Source organism: Mya arenaria, chromosome 4 (assembly GCF_026914265.1).
Source record: "Mya arenaria isolate MELC-2E11 chromosome 4, ASM2691426v1".
Taxonomy (NCBI): domain Eukaryota; kingdom Metazoa; phylum Mollusca; class Bivalvia; order Myida; family Myidae; genus Mya; species Mya arenaria.
The window spans coordinates 13,690,224-13,705,100 of NC_069125.1; positions in this window are offsets into that span (position 1 = coordinate 13,690,224).

Below are 14,877 nucleotides of genomic sequence, written 5' to 3' on the forward strand. Positions count from 1 at the left end.
TCAAGACTTTATCGTAGAAGTAACGTCTCATGACGCAACCACAGTCGCTCCATCTACTCCCAAGATCCACTGTTATCACACGCAAGACGTAGCAAAGAAATTTCAAAATGCCCGCCCCCGTCACCCCCCCCCCTCCTCGGACCAACACACACCCGGTCTACATGACGCACTCCAGATATGGACCAGATGCCGCTGACAACAACAACAACAACAACAATTACAACGACAACGAAAGATAAGTTTCGTTTTAAAGCCATAATAATTTAGGCGACGGCGGGGGTTAAATCGCTTATACAACAGTGGTATACTCTTTCCGTAAACGACAGTTGACATTTAGCTTAAACGTTAAATATTTTATATAAGCCTTAGATTTTGACATTGAACTTTAATGAGAATTTTTTTTATGTAAATTATTCAAGTTTAAACACATAAACATTGATCTCTTACAATTGCAGTGTAAATTTATAATGTTTAATTATTGTATGTACATTAAAAAAAGGAGAAATTTTTGAAAATTCATTTAATTTTACATTTTTTTTAAGAATTATAATCTTATTTTTTTATTTTTTTAGATACACGAACGTCAAATAGGCATTTTCTGTTGAATTTAGCAATTTTACAGTGATTGTGCTAAAGGCGCCAGCATCTATCCCAAGATTGCTTAAACCGAACCCGGCTAGCAGAAAGTGTTCATTTCAACCCTCTTGTATATATTATAAATATATTATTGGATATTGGTGCAGACATTTTTGCATTACTTTGTTTTATTATCTAAATAAATAATCGGATGTATAATAGAGTTCGTAAAATAGTAAGGCTTATGAAAAATACGAAGTGAAAAACAATGTAACTAATCTAAGCGATACGAATATAGCATTAGTTATTTTTGGATGATGTTAGTAAGATGTTAGAAGTAATTCGCCTGTGTCCGGTAGTGATGCCCCGACAGTAAGCGACCAGGGTATGAATTTAACAAAACATTTTAGAGATTAGATTTAAGCAAAAGTATTGAGGATGACAATAAAAAAATCAAGAAATTGAATAAGCACAATAGCTTGAATGAGAATATCCTTACATGGCAGAAATAACATAACGTTGAATTTTTAAGATGCACTCTTACTACCAATTAAGATCTACCACAATGAAAAGTTTTTATTTAATATTCCAAAAAGGACGAACACATGTCGAAAACAATAGTTCTTATGAAGGATACCGAATTTAATTTGAAAGACATGAGCATATAACACGGTATTTCTACTATTTCTAATGAGACTATAGTAGACCACAATAAATATTTTAGTTTTCACCAATTATTTATTGTTGCGCGTTCTGCTATAAAATACACTTTTACACTCTTGTTATCAGTAATTAATATTTTCCATAAATGCATTAATTAGAAAGTAGTTAAAGGTTTATCAGTCAAAACTTATGTTTGTTATACATGTGTATGTATTGAATTTGAATAAGAGTCTCACTTTAAGTTAGTTTAGAAGGAATAAAGTGCAATATGTCAAGAAAAGGCGAAAACTTTGAATTATGATTGTGTTTTGTAATTTCATGTTCCGGACAATCCAGAAGGTCGCCGACGCCTCCGTTTCAACTGACAGGCGGATTTTGTGTTGGCAGCCAATAGGAGACCGTAGTGTAGAGACCAAAAAGTGTGGTAAGTGTAAACCGTTGTATATCACAGTGGATGATGATGATGATGATGATGATGACGACGACGACGACGACGACGACGACGACGACGACGACGACGACGACGATGATGATGATAATTCAATCTGTTTGGACATAAATATACAAAAACAAAATATCTTGCTTTTTGCCTTTTAATTGAGGTATTTTGGGTTAAATATTGACATTTTCATTTGTTTTCAGCTCGACTATTCGAAGAATAAGGAGGGCTTTACTACTCGTCTCAGCGTCGGCGTCTGGTTAAAGGTTTAGGGCAAGTTGGGAGTTTCACTTATAACTCCAATACCCTTCATTCAATTCACTTAATACTTTACACAGTTGTTCAGGACCATCACTTAATGAGGTTAGATAACTCCATATTATCATTTATACAAATTATAGCCCCTGATTGACTATGGCACTTATGTTAAAGTTTAAGGGCAGGTTGGGATATTTATTAATAACTTCTTTATCCTTTATTCATTAGACTTAATATTTCACACAGTTGTTCGGGATCATCACACAATAAGGTTACATAACTACATATTATCCTTAATAGAAGTTATGGCCCCTGATTGACTGAGGAACTTAAAGTTTTAGGGCAGGTTTAAGTTTTAGGGCAAGTTGGGATTTTAATTAGAAAACATCTATACCCTTGATTCAATCGACTTAATACTTCACACAATTGCTTACAACCATCTTACAACAAAGTTACATAACTCCATTTTGACCCTAAATACAAAGTTTGACCATTAGTTGACTTGTTTACTTTTTTATTATTCCTTTTGACAGGCACATTTTTCTATTCTTAACCAGGTTTTGGATAGTACTGAATAACTTAAGTAAGGGTTGACATAGTGTGACCAAACTTGGTACTTCCATGGGATTGTGTTTGGTGCCCCTAGGATCAAGGTGTCTGTTACAAAAAATAGAAGAAAGCAGTTGAAACTGAATCTCTTCTGCCAATCATTAAAAAATACGGTTTTGTCACATCGTGGTTCTTGTTTACTTTTTAGTTTGATTTTTTAATTGCTTTTGACAGGCACATATAACATCATTGTATACACTTCAAAGACAAAGCGGCGTAGTCGAGCGCGCTTTCTTGCGACAGCTCTTGTTATCATTCATATAACTCATCTTTTAACTTCTAACTGTATTTGCCTTTTTACTTGAACTGTTTTACTCAGGTGGGCAATACAGGCCATCATGTCCCTCTTCTTCTAAGATATTCGACCCATATACAACTCATTTAAGATTTTTTTTTAATTCCTGGTAACTGTTATTAATATTGGTATCCTTAAAATCCATTTTATTCGTTAAGTATAATATGCAAAATGACTTATCAAACTACAATAATTACAAGGAATATGTGTTAATTTTCTTCTTCATTCAAACTTAAAGGGAGCGTAAATTTCATATTGGGAAGCACTTATTGTGGGTCGAATATAATAGATTAATATTTAAGATAGACGTTATATATTTTTTTTACATTTTTTGGAAATCGTTTCGTTTTCTTTCAGTGGAGAATTCGGATGTCTTTCCAAGACAACCAGCTGCTACATATGGATATTTAAAAAGGGCGCACTAGAAAACTATATTTAGACTACAGTTGACATGACACTCTAATATTTGTTCTATTAATAAAGGTTGATGTATTTTTACCCGATTGTTGTGTTATTTTTAGGTTGTTGTATCATTTCAATGCTGTTTTGACATTCTTTTGTTTTAACTAATGTTTATAAGCATATTTTCATCAACGTTTGCCTCTATGATATAAAAACAAAATTCATGTTATTGAAATAATTTCGACCATACCATGAGATGTTAATTAATGAAGATTGACCATAAACTTTAAAAGCATTTTTATTCACCATTTAGGCCACTGTAAATTTATTTTTATTTCACTGTTGTTTGAAAGAAATGTAGGGAATTAAGATAAAACATTGAATACAAAGTCAAGTTAAAATTTTATTAGCATGTTCAATAAGAACATTGGCAATACACAAATAACATACTAGATGCTATTTAATAACACTATAAATAGAGTGACACACAATAGATTTAATTGTGTTATTTTTCTGATCTTTGATGACTTGTTCACTAATTACATGCATATAATTACAATATAATAGAAATATTTTATGTAAGTATTGGCGATACTATGATAAAATATAAAATGTCTGTAAAAGCTGTCAATTGTTTTGAAACGATACTTAATAGGCATAGGCCTTGTCTTAGGAAATGTTAGATTATCACCTATGACTTGAAATCCATTTAGGAAAATATGTATTGTTTTATAACTAACATTTAAACGTATATGTATTAATTAATTCCGATGTTTCCCACTGTTCGATAGGATGTATAATCACATTTTAATATGATGCGATTTTATTTAAACTTATTATTTTTTATTATACAGTAAACTATGTTGTTTAACTATATATATATCATAACTCTCATACAAGTTATTGGCTATTATGTTTAAGTTGATTTTGAACAAACTCAAAATTGTATAATAGTGACATAAACAATGATAAACATAATAAATTGTTTTAAAGCTGCACTCTCACAGATTGAACGTTTTGACAACTTTTTTTTATTTTTTGTATAGGAACGAGCCAATTTTTTCGAAAATCCACGGAAACCAGTTATATAAGACAAAAATCAGATCGCAGATTTTTATATTTAAGTTCAAAAACATTAATTTTCGAACAGAAATCTTAAATGAGACTGTAAAAGTTGTAAAAATGGTACATCTATGAGAGTGCAGCTTTAATTCATTCATTTTTTCTTAATTACAAATCCTTCCGGTCTCTTCGATCGTATTTAAATTATCAAATTTCTAAAAACAGGTCTCAAGCAATTCTAAATAGTTTGTACAATCAATAAAAATGTTACATGCATTCAATAAAGCAACAACAATTAATTGTGCTTTTAATAAAGAAACAAGGCGCCTGTTTCTGTACGAAAGTTGCAATTAAATCAGTCAGTTTATTGCTGCAAGTTGTTCACTTGTTATAACACTCTTTCACTAACTCTGCTGCATGACAAACATTAGTGATATACTGACTGGAAATGTCATGTTTATTTTTTTATTGATTATTTGTTTGTACAAACTCTTTTTATAAATCTTGAAAGTTACATAAAGTACGTTTAATCTATGAAAAGTATTGGAAACCTTATATATATTATTCACAGGTATAAAACAATGTTTAGCAAACCATTTAATAGATAAAGCATCAAAATAACATAGTGTTACTGTTTATTAAAAAAAAACCCGGTGATTTAAGTATTTTATGTTAATGTTATTATGATGTTTTTTATGTTTATAAAATGCTTAATATTCAATAATAAAATGATAAAACAAGGTGTTTGTAATTAATTGAGACACATTATAATTGAATAACGTCACAATAACTGTTAATCATGTGAGTAACAAGATAATGACGTATTACAGTTGTGTACCACGGGATAACAGTTTTGATGACGTAAGTAACTATATATTGTCACGTGACACACATATTTATTACGCCATTAAAATCGCAAAGCATGTAAAACAGATCATGACGTAATATAGTCGTGTACCACGTGAAAAAGCAGATCATGTGATGCACAAGAAATGACGTAATTTAGTTGTCTATCACGTGACACCCATATGAGTAACGTCACTACAACTGCAGATCATGTGATGCACAAAATGATGACGTAATATAGTTGTATACCACGTGATACTGATATTGATTGCGTCACGAATAAAGCATATCATGTGATACACAAAATAGTGTCATAATATATTTGTGTACCACGCAGTATACAAATGGATTACGTCATTTCAACTGCAGATCATGTGACGCACAAGATAATGACGCAATATACTTGTTTACCACGTGATACGCATGTTGATTACGTTACTACATATGCAGATCATGTGATGCACAAGATAATGACGTTTTATAGTTGTGTACCACGTGATACACATATTTATTACGTCACTACAACTGCAGATCATGTGATGCACAAGATAATGACGTAATTTAGTTGTGTACCACGTGATACACATATTTATTACGTCACTACAACTGCAGATCATGTGATGCACAAGATGATGACGTACTATAGTTGTGTACCACGAGTACGCATATTGATTACGTCACTTCAACTGCAGATCATGTGATGCACAATATAATGACGTAATTTAGTTGTGTACTACGTGATACACACATTGATTACGTCACTGCAACTGCACATCATATGATGCACAATATAATGACGTAATTTAGTTGTGTATCACGTGATACACAAATTTATTACGTCACTACAACGGCAGATCATGTGATGCACAAGATGATGACGTACTTTAGTCATGTATCACGTGTACACATATTAATTACGTCACTACAACTGCAGATCATGTGATATACAAGATGATGACGTAATTTAGTTGTGTACCACGTGATACGCATATTGATTACGTCACTACAACTGCAGAACATGTGATGAACAAGATAATGGCGTAATTTAGTTGTGTATCACGTGATACACATATTAATTACGTCACTACAACTGCAGATCATGTGATGCACAAGAGGATGACGTAATATAGTTGTGTAACACGTGATACACATATTTATTACGTCACTACAACAGCAGATCATGTGATGCTCAAGATAATGACGTAATTTAGTTGTGTACCACGTGATACACACATTTATTACGTCACTACAACTGCAGATCATGTGATTCACAAGATGTTGACGTACTATATTTGTGTACCACGTGATACGAATATTGATTACGTCACTACAACTGCAGAGCATGTGATGCACAAGATAATGACGTACTATAGTTGTGTATCACGTGTACACATATTAATTACGTCACTACAACTGCAGATCATGTGATGTACAATATAATGACGTACTTTAGTTGTGTATCACGTGATACGCATATTTATTACGTCACTACAACTGCAGATCATGTGATGCACAAGATGATGACGTACTATATTTGTGTACCACGTGATACGCATATTGATTACGTCACTAAAACTGCAGATCATGTGATGCACAAGATAATGACGTGATTTAGTTGTGTATCACTTGTACACATATTAATTACGTCACTACAACTGCAGATCATGTGATGCACAAAATAATGACGTAATTGATTTGTGTACCACGTGATACACATATTAATTACGTCACTACCACTGCAGATCATGTGATGCACAGGATGATGACGTACTATAGTTGTGTACCACGTGATACGCATTTTGATTACGTCACTACAATTGCAGATCATGTGATGCACAAGATAATGACGTAATATAGTGGTGTACCACGTGATACGCCTATTGATTGTCACGAATAAAGCAGATCATGTGATACACAACTATATTGTGTAACACGTGGTACACATATTTATGACGTCACTATAAATGCAGATTATGTGATGCACATTCTAATAACGTTAGTTGTGTTACACGTAATTCACATATTTATAACGTCAAGAGATTGACGTAATAGTCGTGTATCACGTGCTTCACAATAGAATTACTTAATATATATGAGTATCACATGATCTGCAGTTGCAGGTACGTATGATGTAACTTAAGTAATAAAAACATGTTTTTTTTATCATTTTATTCTTCAAAATTGAGTATTTCATAAACAAGGAACATAAAATAACAAACTAAAATAAGTAAGTCACTATTTAATGAATTTATAAAGAAATCCTATGTCGAGATATTTGTTAGATCGTTTTTTTTTTAAATAGTTCGGCCTACGTTTTTTTATGTCACATAATAATTATTATTCTTATAGTTTTCATACATTCAAGGGAATTTTTAAATAACAGTATAAATAGTTTGTTCAAATGCCAAAACAAACAAAACACACACACACAAAAAAAAATCCAGTCAGTGAATCACTTATGTTAGTCATGCAAGAGTAAGTTTAAGAGTGCGATAACAGGTGAACAAGTTGCAGCAATTCACTGACTGATTCAAATGTAACCTTCGTAATGAAACAGGCGCCTTGCTTCTTTATTGAAAGCACATTTAATTGTTGTAGTTATTTAATTAAAAAAAAACATGTATTTTTTTTTGATTGTACAAACTATTTAAAATACTCTTGAACGTATTGAGATTCTATATTTAAAATGCAGTCGAAGGGTAAAGTACTCAAATTATTAGATTTTGCAATGTTTAGAAAGATATAATAAATATTAAGTTATTATATTCAACAAATATTGTTGCCACTATTATACAGTTCCGTGTTTATTCAATATAATTATATAAACATAATAGTAAAGAAATTAAGAACAGTTAATTACTAAATAATATAATGTAAATCCCTATGAACCATATCTTCCATCAAATTTCAGATCAATGAATATCGATTGGTTAAATCATAACCGGTAAAGCCCCTTTTTAACACAGCCCTAATTGGCAATTAACAAATAAACAATACGCTTTGCTGTTACATCAAAACGTTGGTATACATTTACACAAATACAATAAAACGTCAATATCATAATTAAAAGACATTAAATGGATTTCAAGTTCTTGGTGTAAATCTAAATTTCCTAAGACAAGGCCACTCGTAATCGATTTTCGTTTTACAATTTTGTCCAAAAATAAAAGAAACAAAAATGAAAACGTAAGTATTTGATCAAGCTTTTGCAAGAAATTATATATATATTCAACTCAATAGATTCGCTTCAAACAACAGTAAAACAAGAAATAAATTAACAGTGGCCTTAATTTTGAGTAAAAATGTTTTCAGTAATTGATAATTGATCAATATTATTTAACACTACATGGTGCAGTATTGATAATAACATTTCCATAATATAGTCACACCATGTCTTAATTCAGCCTCAAAATGTGGCACCTTATTGAGAATATTACATCAACATAATAATATCACATCAACATAAGAATATCACATCAACATGGGAATATCACATCAACCTTAGACTATCACATCGTGTCCATCTGTTGCATTTCTCTTGAAAGGGCACCCAATTCTTTTACTGAAAAAAAACAAAAGATTTTCAAAAAATGAAAATTATATAACAACTATCTAAAATGTTAAATTAAGGTATTCGACCCACACAATTTAGGCTCCTTTGAATTACAGGTGTAGAAGAAATCCTTCTCATTACTCAAAAAATGAAACCACTGTTAATTATGTCTTTATTATAAAAGGTTACTACGCACAAATGTTCGTAAAAGAGCAAATGAGACTGTATGTTCACTTAGCTGTATATGGGTCGAATACCTTAACGAAGAGAGGACCAGTTTTGCACACAACGCCCACCTGAGTAATAAATCGTAAACATTAAAGATATTAAAGAGTTTATACGTAGGTAGAGGAATAAGTTAAAAAAAATGCAAATGACTTCTTGTAAATACTTGATACCAGTAATCTCAATATTAAAACATCGACAGCAGTCGCATACTGCCATATCCCCCGCCGAATTATGAATACTATTAACTTCCCCTTACAAAAAAAGTGATGCTCCATCAGTACGTGGCCCTAGTATGAATTTAACAAAGCATTTAAGGGATTGGATAACAATGGAAATTAACATAGGGCAATGACTAAAAAATACTGCAGCCAGAGTTATGGTTCCTATGCAATACACTTCTCCTAAATGTGACCTATCTATATATAAAGTTTCAAGTCTGGATCTGAAAGATTTTTCAAGTTATACTCCGGACAAATACTAAGCATGGAAATCAACAAAGGGCAATAACTCAAAGAATACTGCACCCAACGTTATGGTTCGTGTATATTGAACTTCTCTTAAAGAGCTATATGCACATATGAAGTTTGAAGTAAATACATCAAAGGCGTTTATGCTACGTACAAACAAGAATGAACATTAATAAAGAGCAAGTACTAAAACATATTGCAGCCAGAGTTATGGTTCCTGAGCACTGCACTTTTCCACAACGAGATCTATCTGTATATGAAGTTTAAACTAAATACCTCAAAGAATTTAAGTTAAGCTCCGGACCAAAAAAAAGCATAAAAAAATAGCAAATGGCAATAATACTGCACCCAGAGTTATGGTTCTTGTGCACTGAACTCCTAAATGAGATATATCTGATATTGGAACCATCTATGGCATGTGCATTATACCCAAGCAAGAAAGATTTGTATAATTATGAACTATTTGGGTATTTATTTAAAGCGACTAATTGCAAGATACAGGTACGATGTATTACATATGTCAACGGACAAAAAGCGGTCACAATAGCTCACAATGAGCACTTAGTGATCAGGTGAGCTTAAAATAAACGAATCAAATAGAATAATATTATACATGAAATATCATCATCATCATCATCATTATCATCATCATCATCATCATCATCATCAATCAACAGAATCATCATCATCCGAAACATCATCATCATCATCATCATCATCCTCATCCTCATCCTCATCCTCATCATCATCATCATCAGCTGCTCAGCAGCAGCAGCATCAATCATCAATCATCATCAATCATCCATCAATCATCATCATCCGAATCATCATCATCCGAATCATAATAATCATCATCCGAATCATCATCCGAATCATCATCATCATCATCATCATCATCATCATCATCATCATCCGCATTATCATCAATCATCATAATCATCCGAATCATTACCATCCGAAACAACCTCATTCAAATCATCCGAATCAACATCGGTATAAACTATGTTGTAGATGGGTTTACACTTACCAGAATTTTTAATCCCTTTATACGGTCGTCCAATGGTTGCCAACAAAAAATAATTCGCCCGTCACAGGGATGGGTTGGGACGACGATCTTTTAGCTTGTCTGGACAATGAAATAATAAACATATTCTTTATTATATTTATAGTCTTTACTTAACGGGTTGCAGTATTTCTTCCTACTAAACTTAAAATAATAGTGATATACATTTATTCGATGTAGCATTAATATTACTTTTCAAACTAGTGCTTTTTCGAATTCGTCATTTATCTTTATTGTTATCCTAATTGTATATCCAATCCCTTAAATGCTTTGTAAATTTCATACCAGGGCCGCGTACTGATGGTGCATCATTTCCGGATTCAAGGGGCATAACTTCCGGTTGAACGGGGCATCATTTCAGGCTGCATGGAGGGACACTTCCGGCTGCATGGAGGGACACTTCCGGCTGCATGGAGGGACACTTCCGGTACCTGGGACGCTGAAACATCGAACAGATACATGCACTTTTCTTTTAATGTAGAGTTCATATATCATAATCTAAACAAACAGAATGTAAACAGATGAAAGAAAGTTGTAAAAAACTTACATCATTCAAAAAAAAAACAAAATTAATAAATATTCGTATCGCTTAGATAATTTCTTATAGTGCTTTTCACTTCATATTTTATAAGCCTTTGATGGTGTTTAGTATATTTTTTAACCCGATTATATGTCTAGAAAGTAGCATTAATCTCATACAAACAAAGCCCCCTACCGTTATACAAAAATGTCTGCACCAATGTACAATAATACATAATGTATACACGAAAAATGAAATGAACACTTTCTGCTACCCGGGTTCGGTTAAAGCAATCTTGGGATAGATGCTGGCGCCTTTAGCACAATCACTGTAAAATTGCTAAAACCAACAGAAAATGCCTATTTGATTTTCGTGTATTTTTTTTAAATTCATTTTCTTTTTTGAATTAAGAATAAAATGAATTTTCTCACATTTCTTACTACTTTTCAATGTATTTAGAAAATTTAAACATATAAATTTTACGCTTCATTTGCAAGAGATCAATGATTTTTTTTTTCTTTTCTATTTACTAAATTTAATTCCAAAACAGTTTTTTCATTCAATTACAAAATCAAAAGCCCATAAGATATGAAGTGGTGAATATATTTAACACATTCGTTTTAGCTATATTTTAACTGTTTTTTTTTTACGAATATAATGTTATACTAGATTATCGTACTTGTACAAACAATTTTAACCTTCGTCGTCACTTTAACTATACACATACATATGAATTCGGCTTCACACACAGAGCAAAATGAAACTTATCTTTCGTTGTTGTCATCAGCGGCATCCGGTCCATATTTGGAATGACTCAGGTTGCCCGGGTGTATGTTGTGGGCAATGGAGGGGCGTACTAGACGTGTTGAACTTTTGTTGTGTGTTGCGTTTGGTAACGGCGAGTCGACTATGGTGGTCAAGAAGCGTTACGTTGGTTGCATTAGCGGCTTGACTGCGGTTTCCATGGTGACGTTACCTAGGTGAGTAGGTTTTATCCGGCGTGGAGGCGTCGGTGGTGATCTGGGAATGGTGACGCAATGGACGTTCGTCAGTTCAACTTCGGACGACAATTGATAATCTGAAGAAAAAATATGATCGTTGCTGACGTAAGCAATTAAACAAATCGGACTTTATAAGGATTCGGAATAGAGCACACAAATAATAGACTCTTTCAAAAATAAATCAACTAAATATACAAATAACATCTTTCCCATATGTCAATTTTGAACGATTTTTCCCCCAAAATCAAGTTTAAAAATCCACAAGTTAAAACGCAACGAGACACTTGATTGTTGGCGATTTAAGAATAATTTGTGTACAGTGAACATTTCTTTAACAAAATTCAAAAATAATACAAGAAAAACACACAACCGATAGAAACGTTACATTATTTTGTCTAGAGAAAATATTTTTAAACAATGATAAACACAAAATTTACCTTCAATAAGGAAATTTAGTCCAGATAAAAAAATGGCCACTGCTTTGTCTAGGTTCCCGCCTTCTAAGTGACCAATGAACAAGTACAGCTGACATATCTCACTCTGATTGTACACATTCCCCGGGACTAGAAGGCATTGTTTGGCATTGTTCGAATACAATATATATTTTTTACGCTCTGGTTTTAGTGATTTGTGGTGTCCGGGTGGGGCGCACTGCTAGTTTTTATTTTGTCCTGGCGGGGCGTGTGATTATTTTTTTGTTTTGATAATATGTGCTGTCCTGGTGGGACGCGCTGTTAGTTTTTCTTCTTTCCTGGTGGGACGTACAGCTAGTTTTTGTTTTGTATGTTTTTGCTGTCCTGGTGGGGCGCCTAATAGTTTTTCTCCCCTCTTGGTGGGGCGTACCGCTAGTTTTTGTTTTGACAGTTTTTGCTGTCCTGGTGGGGCGCACTGTTAATTTTTCGCCCCTCCTTGTAGGGCGTACCGCTAATTTTTGTTTTGAAAGTTTTTGCTGTCCTGGTGGGGCGCACTGATAGTCTTTCTGTTGTTCTGGCGGGGCGTATGATAAGTTTTTATTCTGAAAGTTTTTGCTGTCCTGGTCGGGCGTACTGTAATTTTTGTTCTGATAGTTTTTGCTGTCAGGATGGTGTATTTTGATAGTTTTTATATATTCTGTCCTCTTAGTTACAGTTTTTTTCTGTTCTGATAGTTTTCATTCTGTCCTGGCGGGGTAAACAGTTTGTTTCGTTTGGATAGTTTGTCCTGACAAGGCGGGTGTACTGTTAGTTTTTGCTCTACCATGATGAAGCGTACAACTATTTCCTTTGTTTTATCGAGGTGCGTACGATTAGGTTTTGTTTTTATAGTTTTTGCTGTCCTGATGGGACGTACATATATATTTTGTTCTGATAGTTGGGGATGATCTTGTGGGGCATATGGTAAGGGTTTTTTCGATCTGATGGCTTGTGCTGTCCTGGAGGAAAGTACGATAAGTTGTTGTTCGACTAGTTTGTGCTGTCCTTGCGAGGCTTTCGTTCTGATAGTTCGTGCTTTCCTGCAAGGGCCAACGGTTATATTTTGTTCTGAAAACACGTGGAGTCCCGGCGGAATGTATTGTTCTTTTTGTTATGATGTTTATTTGCTGTCTTAACGGAGCGTACATATTTTTTCTATGATAAATTTGATGTCCTGGCAGGGTGTATTGCTACCATCTGTTTTGTCCTCGTGTCGCGTACGGTTAGTTTTGTTCTGATTGTTGTGCTGTCCTGGCGGGGCGTACGATTAATTTTCGTTCTGATAGTTATGTGCTGTCCTGGCGGGGTGGACGGTTAGTTTTCGTTCTGATAGTTATGTGCTGTCCTGGCGGGGCGGACGGTTAGTTTTTTCTGATAGTATGTGCTGTCCTGGCGGGGCGGACAGTTAGTTTTGTTCTGATAGTATGTGCTGTCCTGGCGGGGCGTACGATTAATTTTCGTTCTGATAGTTATGTGCTGTCCTGGCGGGGCGTACGGTTAGTTTTGTTCTGAAAGTATGTGCTGTCATGGCGGTGCGTACGGTTAGTTTTGTTCTTATAATTATGTGCTGTCCTGGCGGTGCGAACGGCTAGTTTTGTTCTGGTAATTATGTGCTGTCCTGGCGGTGCGTATGGTTAGTTTTGTTCTGATAGTATGTGTTGTCATGGCGGGATGGACGGTTAGTTTTTGTTCTGTTAAGTATGTGCTGTCATGGCGGGGTGGACGGTTAGTTTTGTTCTGAAAGTATGTGCTGTCCTGGCGGTGCGTATGGTTAGTTTTGTTCTGATAGTATGTGCTGTCATGGCGGGGTGGACGGTTAGTTTTCGTTCTGATAAGTATATGCTGTCCTGGCGGGGTGGACGGTTAGTTTTCGTTCTGAAAGTATGTGCTGTCATGGCGGGGTGGACGGTTAGTTTTCGTTCTGATAATTATGTGCTGTCCTGGCGGGGCGTACGGTTAGTTTTCGTTCTGATAGTTATGTATTGTCCTGGCGGGGCGTACGGTTAGTTTCGTTCAGATAAGTATATGCTGTCCTGGCGGGGTGGACGGTTAGTTTTCGTTCCGATAGTATGTGCTGTCATGGCGGGGTGGACGGTTAGTTTTCGTTCTGATAAGTATATGCTGTCCTGGCGGGGTGGACGGTTAGTTTTCGTTCTGAAAGTATGTGCTGTCATGGCGGGGTGGACGGTTAGTTTTCGTTCTGATAATTATGTGCTGTCCTGGCGGGGCGTACGGTTAGTTTTGTTCTGATAGTATGTGCTGTCATGGCGGGGTGGACGGTTAGTTTTTGTTCTGATAGTATGTGCTGTCCTGGCGGGGTGGACGGTTAGTTTTGTTCTGATAGTATGTGCTGTCATGGCGGGGCGTACGGTTAGTTTTCGTTCTGATAATTATGTGCTGTCCTGGCGGGGCGTACGGTTAGTTTTGTTCTGATAGTATGTGC